The sequence below is a fragment of the Rattus rattus genome, chromosome 12, assembly GCF_011064425.1.
Source record: "Rattus rattus isolate New Zealand chromosome 12, Rrattus_CSIRO_v1, whole genome shotgun sequence".
NCBI classification, from domain to species: Eukaryota; Metazoa; Chordata; class Mammalia; order Rodentia; family Muridae; genus Rattus; species Rattus rattus.
This window is the reverse complement of record NC_046165.1, coordinates 78,437,728-78,450,344: the sequence shown is the minus strand read 5'-3', so window position 1 is coordinate 78,450,344 and position 12,617 is coordinate 78,437,728. Positions and strand designations below refer to the sequence as shown.

At 47.5% G+C, this 12,617-nt stretch overlaps 1 protein-coding gene across 1 annotated transcript in view; it reads right to left on the bottom strand.

Moving 5' to 3' along the window:
- Abhd6 (abhydrolase domain containing 6, acylglycerol lipase) overlaps positions 1-6,648 on the bottom strand; it is a 43,906-nt gene extending 37,258 nt beyond the window's left edge. Inside the window, exon 1 of the mRNA XM_032918276.1 lies at positions 6,625-6,648. The gene's annotated coding sequence lies outside the window, so the exon portion shown is untranslated. The remainder of the gene's footprint in view (positions 1-6,624) is intronic.
- Between the last annotated feature and the right edge of the window lie 5,969 nt (positions 6,649-12,617).

Below are 12,617 nucleotides of genomic sequence, written 5' to 3'. Positions count from 1 at the left end.
ATAAGGGGGCTAGGTTGTATGTAGCTCAGCACACACAAAGCTCTGGGTTCCATCTCCTGTCCTCTATAAAGTGGGCATGGCCATTCCCACATGGAATCACAGCCAGGAAGGTAGAAAACACAAGGTCATCTTCAGCAACATTGTAAGTTTGAGACCAGCTTGGGATACTTGAGACCCCCGTCTCAAACAAACACACAAACGGAGTAACAAACACTAAATTTGTATCTTAATTACAACACTGTGCTAATTCCTAGGACAAAGAATAAAGTTCCTTATACTGTTAGCGGCATGAAGGGCCTACCCATTTTACATCTGGTTACCATAGTGATGATAATGAGGCTCTCCCCACCCCCAACCCCCCCCCACAAAATACCACATAGTTTTATTTCTCAAGGGTCCTTCAATCCTCTAATTTCCCAGTCTCTGTCCCCTGAAGGGGTGCTTACCCCTTCTCTTTAACTGCTGATCATTTAAAACTCAGACCTTGTCCACCTCAGCACATCAGCCAGGAGGCTCTCAAACATGCCCTGATTTCAGGAAATCCTGCCTCTCTCTGTTAAGAGTAGTGATTTTACAGTCTCCCACCTGTGCGACATTTACAGATATCTATGGCCTGGAAGACGCAGAGCTTGCCCAGCCCCCAGGGTAGACACCCACAGGAGGATTGACAGACTGGAAGCTAACACTGCACGGTTGTGAGTCCATTCATGAGGACTTTCTAGTTTTATGAGAACTTTTAGCGCCCATCTCCAAGCTGGACCCTTTGGGGGACTGAGATATGAGACCAACTAATGTCCTAGTCCCCTGGAGGCCGTTTGCACTGGCTTTCTCTTTTTCTGTACGGACACCGCTCTATACCTGCAGGTCAGGTTACACACCTCGTCTCCTTTACAGCTCCTGGGAGAGCAAAGTTAGGACCTCAGCTAGGGATTCCTCGGCACCCCCAGATCATCTCGCTCATTTTCCCTCCCGAGAGCTTTTAAATGAGCCCTATCATACCTTTGATTTGTCACGAGCACTTAAGACCCACTGTGCCTTGCCCTTGGTGGGCACCTGGTAAATTCCAAACACTATGCTAAAAAGTCAAAACACAACCACTTCTCAGACCAAGAAGAAAAAGCTGCTGTGGCCACCAGACGGTCTCTTGTGGAGGAGTTAGGAGTCCCTAGGGTTGCCCAGTTAGTGTCAACTTCCTGTCAGAACAGTCTGCTAGAGGGTGCAGGTCAGTGGGACAGCTGAGACCCACAGGGTCACACTGTTTTCTTCTCCTCTGCTCCTTGGTTCACAAGGGCCTTCAGCACCAGGTACGAGACTACCAGGAGCTTGCTTGAAGCCTACCATCCCCTCAGGAGTCATTTTCTCTACCATTAACCACCTGCCCAGTATCACTTTCCTAGACTAGTCTATAAGCGTTGGACACAGCAGTTCCTTCCGTGTGTCTAGGGCTTGGGCACACGGTCCTTCTGGCCCGTTAAACCATGGCTCATCTCTAGGTCATGTCTGTGAGCACCGCACTCTGTCTGCTTCCCCAACAGCCAGGTTTGCACTTCATAACCTGGGTTCAAATCTCCGCCTGGAATTTTGAATTTAACATCATAGAACCTTACTGTGGAGGTGACATGACGGTCCAGAGAGGTAACTGGCAGACATTAGAGGCCTCCTCTGCACAGCAGGAAAGATCGGCCTGCTGTCCCAGCAGTCAGGCAACCCTGCCATACACCACACCTATACCTCAGCCGCGTGCCGCCTGACTGTGAAGCTGCTTGGGCTATAAGGAGAAGGTCTGTGCTGCCGTTCTCACTCAGGGGTTAGCGTCCTTACTGTCCAGTCCTCAAGTGTGTAAAACCTGGACTCTACATGGCAAGGAAAACCTTCTAGACCAAAGCTTCTGGAAAACTCTCTGGCAAAGGCTACTGCTACTCTAGGTAATCACTTAACAAGAGGAGGACCCCAGCCTGCAGCAGTTAGGAACCTCAGCTTACCCCTTTCAGCACTGTCCCTCCCCTGCAGTACCAGAGAACCAGTTAACCCAGCCCATTCAGCCAGAGGAGCAACAACTCCCAGACCCACATGGCTCCTGACAGCCTCCTGCTCTTCTATGAACAGACAACCACACCCAAGGTCAAGAAGCACTTTCTCGAGTAAAGCAGGTCCATGTCACGTTTCCACAGCAAGTGACAATGGGTACCAGATGAGCAATGTTGGCGGTCCTGCCTTTAACATCCCTGGTCTTCACCTATCCATGTCACTCACGAACAATAATAAGCAGAAAGGTCTCAGAACAAAACAAAATTGACATCTCCTGAGAGACGAATTTATCCTGTCTGTGCCTTCTGCCCATCTCATCACCATAGAAACTCAGTAAGTAATTTGGAATTAGGCACAGGAGTTACCCAGAAATGATGTCTTCCATTGTCAAGGGTTCTAAATTTATAGTTTTCAGACTCTTAAAGCCTGGCTCCAAATCAGAATCTCCCTCAGAGTCAGCTGGCTCTGGATCCTTGGCACAGAACTGGTTTTTTTTTTGTTATTTTTTGTTTTTTTTTCTTTCTTTTTTTTCGGAGCTGGGGACCGAACCCAGGGCCTTGCGCTTGCTAGGCAAGCACTCTACCACTGAGCTAAATCCCCAACCCCCCAGAACTGTTTTTAAAACCCTTGCTGGTTGGTTAGTTGGTTCTCTCATATAACTCAAGCTGGCCTGGAGCTTGCTACCTGTAGCAAAGGATGACTTTGAACTGCTCATCCTCCCTGTCTTCACCACAGAGTTTCACGCAAACACTGTAGCAAATGAACCCCATCTCCTGCCCAAGCAGGATATATGGGTCACAGAGCATCTGGGTAGTCTAAATATTCAGAAACTTACAGAAGCTAGGCAAGAACTTGACCACTGATCTACACTGGAGTCCAGCCCACATGTGGCTCTAAGTGTGCACAAAGTTTAACAGTGGAACAAGCCACGGGCAGAGCCAAACGAGTGTAAGAAGATTTCTGATGCTCCTGCCTCACAGTGACGTATCCTCTGTGCATTACGTTTCTTGGTGCTTAGACAATTTAGCAAGAGAACTTAAGGCCACCCACAGGCGGCTTTCTTGAGGTCTCACTGAGTTATACAGTGTTGCCATTTGGAACTTTCCATGAAGGCTTGCCTCACACAGCTGCTGGCCATATTTGAAACATGAAGAACTGAGTCATGGTTTAAATTTAATTCAAAATCATTTTTAAAATAACATGTGGCTAATTGTTATTATACTTAAAAACCCAGAAAGTGGGGTTGGGAATTTAGCTCAGTGGTAGAGCGCTTGCCTGGCAAGCGTAAGGCCCTGGGTTCGGTCCCCAGCTCCGAAAAAAAAAAAAAAAAAAAAAAAAAAAAAAAAAAAAAAAAACAGAAAGTGTTTCTGTCACAAAAATTAAGTTCTACTATGGCTTCTTACAGGTCCTAGAGCAGCGAAATGTATAACAATGTATATCTTAAAGTACCCAAATTCAACATCTTGTCAATTTGTATTCCAACTAAATGCAATTTCAGAGAAATTAAAAAGTAGCACATTTTCCACCGGCCTTGCAGTACCAGCCTGTAATCCTAGCTGCAACAGAGTTGCAACTAGGACAGGAGATTCACCAAGGCCAGGCCTGCCAGCACAGGAAACATTCAAGGTCAGCTTCAGCCAGCCAGCCAGCATCTCAAAATTAAAAAGAAAATCTGATGGTGGTGGCAGTGTGGCACACCTGTGTGTGTGTGTGTGTGTGTGTGTGTGTGTGTGTGTGTGTGTGTGTGTGGAGGTGTGTGTATATGGGTGTATGTGTGTGTGTGTGTGTGTGTATATATGTGTGATGTGTGTATATGTGTGTATGTGTGTGGTGCGGGTGTGTGGTGTGTGTGTGTGTGTGTGTGTGTGTGTGTGTGTGTGTGTGTGTGTGTGTGTATGTGCACATGCTCGTGTTGGTAAGATCATTCAGTTGGGAAGTGCCTGACACTGAATTCTGACAACCTGACCTCAATCCCTGGGACCCATAAAATGGAAGAAAGGAACCAACTCTTCCTGTGTGTGCGCCACAGTGTACATATCAGATATGCACAAATAGACACATAATTAACTTTTAAATTAACTTTCAATTTTTTAAAAAGGGTGGGCATGTATACTCAATAATGGAGTACTTGCCTAACATATGCAAGGCCCTAGTTTGAGCACCCACACCCCTACACCCTGGGGAGAAAATACAATTTGCAGAACTTGCTTCTCAGCATATTGCAAACACTTAGTTTTAAAGGTGACATCTCCCGCCCTTTTTTTGAACTCACAGCACAATAACTGATCTAGTCACCAAAACATCTAAGAATTGGTAAAGAAGATTCTCTCAGCGGCTCAGTCCCCCCCTCCCCCCAACCCAAAAATGATCCTTGCTTCTAACTTCTTCCCCCAAGACAGACCTGTGCCTGCAACACATCCCTCGAACCAAGGCCATCTCTAAGACAGGCCTCCTTGCATGACGTTGCATAAGTATTTCCAGTTGCACAATCTATGTGTCTATACTCACTCTCTCTATGCAGATCCCCACTGAGCTCACAGCCCACCAGTTTTAACAGCTCAAGAAAGGGAAAGCCAATCGGCTGCTTGCTCTCAATGCAAACTCAGGAGATGGGTTAGAGTTTACAAAACTTCAGAGGCTTGAGTTTAAAAAAAAAAATGTTTGCTTCTGCTTGGCCCAAATTCACTTTCAAGTAGAGGATGCGAGCCACTCATTTGTGATTAAATATAGCTCCTTTGATCCCAAGTAGTGGTCAAAACAATCTCTTCCCAACATGGTGACCCACACACCTGGCTCCTCTAATGTAGGAACAGTCACTAAAAGCTGAAGCTCAGAGGGTAGGTAACTTGCCCAGGGCCATAGCAAGCAGAGTGGAGATATGGGCCCAAGTCTATCACTGTGGGGGAACTCTTTTATGTATGAACAAAAGCCATTATGCTACCATATAGCAGGAGCCTTTCTCCTTGTGATCCTGCTGGGCGGCAGGGACAGAGTTTAGTGTTATAGGGTTCAGAAATCATGAGCCTACTATTACTTTACAAACCAAATTATCTGTTGGCTTCCATGGAGGGAGGGGTGTCTGTCTGTCTGTCTGTCCTGGGGAGTACTAACGATTTCCTGAGGACCAGAGAACCATAATTTGCTTAGGTATGCCAGGGATTAAACCCAGGGCCTATCACACCCCAGGCAAGTGCTCTAAACACTACCTCTCTTACTCCCAGCCCATTAAGGTAAATTTTAGAAAAATTAACTGGTACCAAAAACACAGGTGCCAAATTTCTATTCTCTATATTATAAGTATTTATTAATACGAAGTTAGCCATAGGGGATGAACCTGGCTCAGTAGTTAAGAGCACTGGCTGCTCTGGCAAAGAACCCAGGTTCAATTCCCAGCACCTACATGGTGGCCCACAAACATCTGTAACTCGAGTTCCAAGGGATCTTAGACCCTCGTCCAACTTCCACAGGTGCGGGGCATACCCATAATATACAGACGTACATGCCGACAAACCATCCATGTACATTAATAAAAAGTTTAAAGAAAGGAAGTCCTTAAAACTAGGTAAAAAGTGGCTCTGAGACGCTCCGAGGTCAAACTCAGTGTGTCTTGGGAAGGGCCATTTCTAGAAGTCTCAAATCAGTCCCTTAAGAACTGTATCAACCAGACCCTCACCTTGAGGTACTATCAGGGTGGTAACTCAAATGATGTTCTTTAAGTAGCTTAGGCCAGACCCAGGCAGTCAGTACTTACTTTATGTTAGCCATTAGAATTACATTTTCTTTCACTATCAGCTAGGGGCAGCCAGCCACAAGGGATTTCTGAGCAGGAAGTGAAGCAATGGTTGCCTTCAAGGTCCCAGCTGAGCGGGGGCTTCTCTACTTCCTTTCGTTAATCACCTAGCACCTAGCTCAAAATACAAATCCCCTGCCCACACAGCGGATTGATGGTGCCCCACTGTGTGGATGTGGCCTCTCCCCAGGTCTGTGGACAATCACGTGCTCTGTCCTGAAGCTAGCATTTCACAATCTGCATCTCTAAGGTGATCAGAAAGCCCCAGGGATGATAAAACTAGTTCTGGCTGTCAAAGTGGTTAGACTAGCATCCCTAGTCCACCAAAAGCTGGGACCTGCTACTAAGGCAGCTGAAAGGGGGCATGTTTGGTATTAGCAGAAGGAGAGAAATCCTGGGGGAAATACAGAAGTCTGATCATGGTAGGGAAGATGACACGAGACTAAGTCATTTGAAAGTATTAGATAGCTAGACAGGCTTGGAGAATGGCCCCGCCCCTCCCATCATGAGTTTTGGGTTCCACCTCTGGTCTCCCTGGCAACTCATTTTTCTTTTTTTTTTTTTTTTTAAAGAAAAGGAAGCGTCACAATTGCCCTTTAACATTTCAAGTGCCATATTCAAAGGAGGAAGCTAGAGGCTGGTGGTCTTCGTTGAAGCCCAGGAAAAGAAAGTATTTCCTCCCGGTAAAAACGTGGTCTTTAAGAGTTGATCCAACTGGGTTTGTCAATCACCTAGCCAGGAGACCACCTCTTAGCAAGGCTGATATGCCCGAAGACTGTTAAGGTAATGGTAGGAATAATACTCACCTTAATGAGATAAGGACATTAAAAACACGAGAAGCAGCTGCTTACACGACTTCACTGCTGAGCCTACCTGCTTTTCTGAGCTCTCTTTCAAAAAGCTAGTTTTCCCCTTCCCCCTTCCCACCTCTTCCTCAGATCCCAAGCACGCTTGCCCTGACATTCGGAACTCCTTCCACACAGCTGCTTGCACACTTCCCACTGCAGAGCCTCTTTTGACCCGATCTCAAAGGACACGAACTTCTTCCTCTTCAGCTACCCGCTTCCACCAGCCACAGATTTACCTCGTGCCTGCCTAGTTTACCCAAACTCCAAAAAACGAGGTCTTCGAGCTTTGACATGTTTTTGTGTTTGTTTGATTTTTAAAACCAACGAGGCAGGGGCTGGGGATTTAGCTCAGTGGTAGAGCGCTTACCTAGGAAGCGCAAGGCCCTGGGTTCGGTCCCCAGCTCGAAAAAAAAGAAAAAAAAAAAAAAAAAAAAAAACCAACGAGGCTACAAATCCTCAAAGGGGTGCCGAAATTTCCTGATACCAGGAGAGCGAGTTGTAGCCCTACTCTAGGGCTGTGTAGGAAGTAGGGGGTTGGGGAGAGTGCGGGACTGAATCCACCCTGGCACTAGTAGAAAGGCGCCGCGGCTGCTGCAAGCGCGGAGGATCCGGAGGAGGAAGAGAAATAGGATGCAGAATCCGCTGCGCCCTCACTTTATCCCTGGGCTTAAGGATGCTAGCATGCGGCCAGCCAGTGGGGAGACCCGGCTTGAGGACCGCTCAGGCCTTTCCCCGCACCTTAAAAGAGAGCGGGAAAACGGACTAGGAAGGGAGGTTTGTATCTCGGACTCATCTGCATTCACCCTTGCGATGCTGGGGTGAAGAAGGGACTGGCCTCGGAAAGTGGGGGGCAGGTGGTCAGGTCGTGGGAATGGGAGGCTGCCATCCCTCTAAGAACGTAGCCACCGTCGCCTTCCCTTCCACCTCGCTCACTAGACCTACCTCAGTGGCCGGGGTCCTGCTGCCGGATCGCCGCCCTCCCTCCAGTCCCAGGTCCCCGCACCTGCGCACTCTCGCTCTCCGCGATAGGCTTGGTTTGACTCCTTAAAGGCGCAACGCACTCGCTTGCGCCCTCCGACAGAAAAACCAGCCCAGCCTGCTTCAGGCGTCGTCTCTGCAGCCCGGATTTGTTTGGCTCAAAACATCAAACCCGGAAGTACAGTGGGTATCCGTCCCCAGCAGCGCGTCTCTAACAACCGCGAACCTAAGGCAGGAGCATCCATTGGATTCTCAGAGGCCGAGCCGAATCAACCCTCCCACTGAAGAGTGCTCAAGGGAGAGCATTGGGAAGCAGGCATTGCTACTCTGCCAGGGGAAGCCACAGTTCATGGGGCGCTGTTCCGTTTGTTGAGCATCTACTGTGTGCCTGGCACTACTGAGTCTCTCGCACCGAAAAGATTCAAGCAGGGTCTTGACCCTGAGAGCTTAGGGGCGCTTGGGAAATCAAAAGAAAATCCAAAACTCAATCCAACTGGAGACAGTGTTCAGAAACATCCGGAGGTGGAGACAAAGGAGCTAGGACTTGGTGCGGCAGGAAGACCTGTGCTATGAGTCCCTTTTGCTCATCGCTATGTAGCCTGTGGGTGCACAGTACATACTTGTAAAAAGGGTGACTAGGTGTTTTGACAGGAGACTCTTGCAGCACAGTGCGAGCTGTGGGATTTAAGGACGGCTTCCTGAAATGACATCTTAACTGAGACTTGGGAACAGGAAGACTGGCCAGGCCACACTATGCTTTGCTTGGCCTTACAAAGGAAGAAAGGACAATATAGTTTTCAGAAAGTTTCCTAGCCCTCGCCCCCTAACCATCACCATCTTCATCCCCACCAGTAGCCAAGGCTTGCTTAATATTTCTCAAGAATCCTAAGCTCTCAGGGCCAAGATCCTGCTTGAATCTTTTAGGGGGTCAGTAGTGCCAGACACACAGTAGGTGCTCAGTTAAACAAAACAGTGCCCCTGAACTATGGCTTCACCCGGCACAAGGCAATGTCTGCTCCCTGGTACCCACCTCTGAGCACTCTTTGTGGGAGGATGGTTCGGCTGGGCCTCTGAGAGCCAATGGGTACTTGTGCCTTTGGTTCACACTCATTGGAGAAGGACTTTGAACCTCTCATATGCTTTATAGAAACAGCCACCCGGCATGCCCCACCGGGCCCTGGAGCGAGTAGATTCTAAGAATGAACAAGAAGCAAACTCCTATCTGCAGAGTTTTTCTACATCAAGCTTCTGGAATTTATCCCCAAATCTGGGACAAGGTTCTTGGCTCAGGCCGGCTGATCTGCATGCCAGTTGTTGGCTAGCTGATCACTCAGGCCCGAATGGCTAGATCTGACTCACTGCAGGGACTCTTTCCACAGCCTGCTTAACAAGTCACCCTCCCACAGAAAGCTCTGTGTCTTAGGCAACTCTCTGTTGCCTCCTTTCTCCCAACAGAACCGCATTTGCACCTTTCCATCCTACCTGTTCACCAATCGCTTCAGGATAGAAAGGCAAGGAACCAAAAGAGCCACCCTCAGCTTCCCCACAGGCCATTTGCTGGGGGCCTTGCAACCTTGGTGTTTATCAAACAGATGCTCAGGGGTGATTTTTGGATCTAATTAAGCAATGATATCAATGATCAATGAACATCCCAGAAGACCCAGCCTGGAAGTCTTTCATAACCTTTACTGTGTGTGCTTGAAGACGGTCTTTTTTTAAGTATCTTAAATTTCCCTCTTCAGTACTTTAAAATTAGGTTGGGATATAGGTCGGTGACAGAGTGACTCTCTTCAGTGATATAAAACTGAGACTGACAGGTTTGGTGGCAGATATCTTTAATCTCAGCTCTAGAGAGACAGTGGCAGGTGGATCTCTATGAGTTCCAGGCCAAACAGGGCTGTACAGTGAGTCTCAGAAGAAGAAGAAAAAAAATAAAACAAACCAGAAACAAAAAACAAAAACAGGGGTTGGGGATTTAGCTCAGTGGTAGAGCGCTTGCCTAGCAAGCACAAGGCCCTGGGTTCAGTCCCCAGCTCTGAAAAAAAGAAAAAGAAAAAAAAACAAACCTAAAACCAAACAAACAACCAAGCATTGATCCCTAGCATGTAAAAACAAAACAAAAACAAACTTAAAAATGGGTAGATAGTCCTCCCCCGCCTCTTCTTTAATTCATACCCTGTGGGCTCAGGCCTCCCAAGAGCTGAGAGTCTTTTCCCCCCCTCACAGTTTTATTATGCGGACATAGTTAATCCCAGAGCCAAGTCACCTGCTTTGTGACTCTTTAGGTGATGGGTGACAAGAGAGAATCCTGAATTAGCCCCAGTCTTGCAGTAAAGGCAAGGATGTAGGAAGAAGTGAAGGAACCCCCCCCAAAAAAAAACCTCTCCACCCCACCCCAATTCTCCAGAGTCTGTGACACTTCTGAACACTACCATTGCATCAGGAGCTGGTGGGCAGGGAGCAGTTCTCAGAGCTTCCTTATTTCCTGAGAAACAGAATCTGTTTATCAACAGTCAGATCTCACCCCCAGGACAGAGTTGTGAAAGCCCTCCTCTGGCAGGAGCTTCCGCAGAATGTGGGCTCTGTTTCTATTACAAGTCTGTAGAAATGTCCTACACTTGGCTGCACATCGGTCTGCGATGAGTGTTACCTACAGTGGCTACTGATTAATAATGCTTGTTTGTTCTGCAGATCTAGGCATCGAACCATGTAGTCTCGTGACTGCTCCACACACCACATCAGAGAGATCACCTGATAGACTCCAGATCTAATTCACAGTGGAACTAGGAGGCAAAGCATTCATTTAACTTAATAATTCATCAAACGTGACGAGTGACTCTTTGGTTTGATTGAATGAGTGTGTGCCTTTGTGTGTCTGTGTGTGTGTGTGTGTGTGTGTGTGTGTGTGTGTGTGTGTGTGTGTGTGTGTGTAGGTAATACCATGGGACGTGTATAGAAGTCATAGGACACTTTAAAGAGTTCTTTCCTTCTATCGTAGGGTTCCTGAGATTAGAGCTTAGATTATCAGGTTTAGCACCAATCACCATGAGTGCTGAGCTGTCTTGTGGGCCCAAGACTCACTAGTTGTCCTTAAAGACTTAGAGTTTGTGAAGATTAATATTGTTCTCAATTTGACAGGATCTATAATCACTTAGGAAACAGCCCTCTGGGCATGTCTTTAAAGAAGTCTCTAGATCGGGTGGTGAAATGATTATGGGTGGCACCGTTCAATGATCTGCGTTTCCAGACGGAATAAAAAGGAGATGAGTAGAGGACTGGCATTCGTGTCCCTGGGCTTTGAGGCTGCAGATGCAGGGTGATCAGCTGCTCATACCCCTGCCTCATGCTTTCCCCCAGAAAATGTCTGTGAACCCCAAAAGACCACCAAGGAGCCGACTCCGATGTGATCTCATTAGGATGTCCATTAGGATGTGTTATTACAAACTCCGGCTTGGGCCCCCTGCCAGCCCTGACACAGCAGGACTGGGAAGGCGAGGGGGCCCTGAGCCTAGTTTAGGTAAGCATTTATAGAGACAAGAAGGGGTGTCTAATCTGGCACACATCTGATTGGGGGGCCATTATGGCCTTTAAAATAATTGGCTGGTGCTGGGAGCCAAACCATAAACTTAACTTCTGCTTTCCTCCTGATTGGTGGTTGTTAGGAAGTGACGTGTCAGGGGCGGGCTTGTAACCTGGAGATGTAGATTTGTTGGGGAATAACCTGGGAACTGGTGCTAGACGCTGGGTTTGTTGGGGGAATGACGTGGAGGCGCGGGTCTCATTGCTGGGGTAGCCTGGAAACTGGAGCTAGGTACGGTCCTGTTAGTTAGCTTAGGTTTAATCTTAGGTCAGGTTCTCTAAGACAGCGTCTGAACCCAAAAAGATCTGGTCTCTCGCTCCTGACCTTGTATTTGATCCCAGCAAGAAAACTAAGGAACGGTAAGGCAGAGTCTGCTTGTACTTAAGAAGATAGTGGAGGGTGCTTTATTACAGAACCGCATGAAGGCAGTGTTCAGCAAGGAAGTGCTGGAAGAGAAAAATGAAACACAAAAGGTTCCACGCGTGCCCAGATGCCAGCCCGATGACTTTCTTTTCTTTTCTTTTTCTTTTATCCGGAGCTGGGGACCGAACCCAGGGCCTTGCGCTTGCTAGGCAAGCGCTCTACCACTGAGCTAAATCCCCAACCCTGATGACTTTCTAATCTCGCAAAGCACCTGCATGGTCCAGCTCCCAGGACGTCTGCATGGTACCTGAGGGCCGGCCACTGAATCCTCCGCTCGGTTCGCAGTTCAGATGACGCCGCCTCCCAGCCCCTTCCGTTTCCTCACTCTCCCATGTGCACACAGAGAACGAACTCACTGTAGAATGTGTGTTTATCTGGGTGACTCTCAGCTCTCTCGGGCTACAGATCCTTCTCTCTTCCACTTTCCAGTGGCCCAGAACAGGCAAATATTAATTAACCGTTCCTGCCTGCCGCATCTCGTGCTCAGAGGGCTTCATCTTGAGTTAGCGCCCCGAGACTTTCAACAAGTCTTTACAGATGAGGGAAAAAAAATTGAGGTTTTGATAGACTGAATAACTTGCTAAGTCATATAGCTAGTCCATAATATTGTCATGACCTGAACTTGTGCGTTTCTGAACACAAAATTCATGTGGAAGCCACCAAGCTACTGATACAGGAGGTAAAATTAAATATGAAGACTGTGGAATGTGGAAAGTTCTAACCCTAAATATTCAGAAACCTGTGACACACTAGCATTTTAAGCCCCCGCCCCCCCAAAAAAGAAAACCTTCTCAAATGATTCAAAATATTGCATAGAAGTCCTGGTATGATTCACTCTGGCTCCTTTCTTCAAGGAGAACGTTCCTTTAAGTCTAAATGGAGGTGCATAGCAAGATGCTGTCTCATACAGGAGGAAGAAGAAAAAACAAAATCAAAACCGTGTCAATCTGTAACATATGATCCCAGAAAG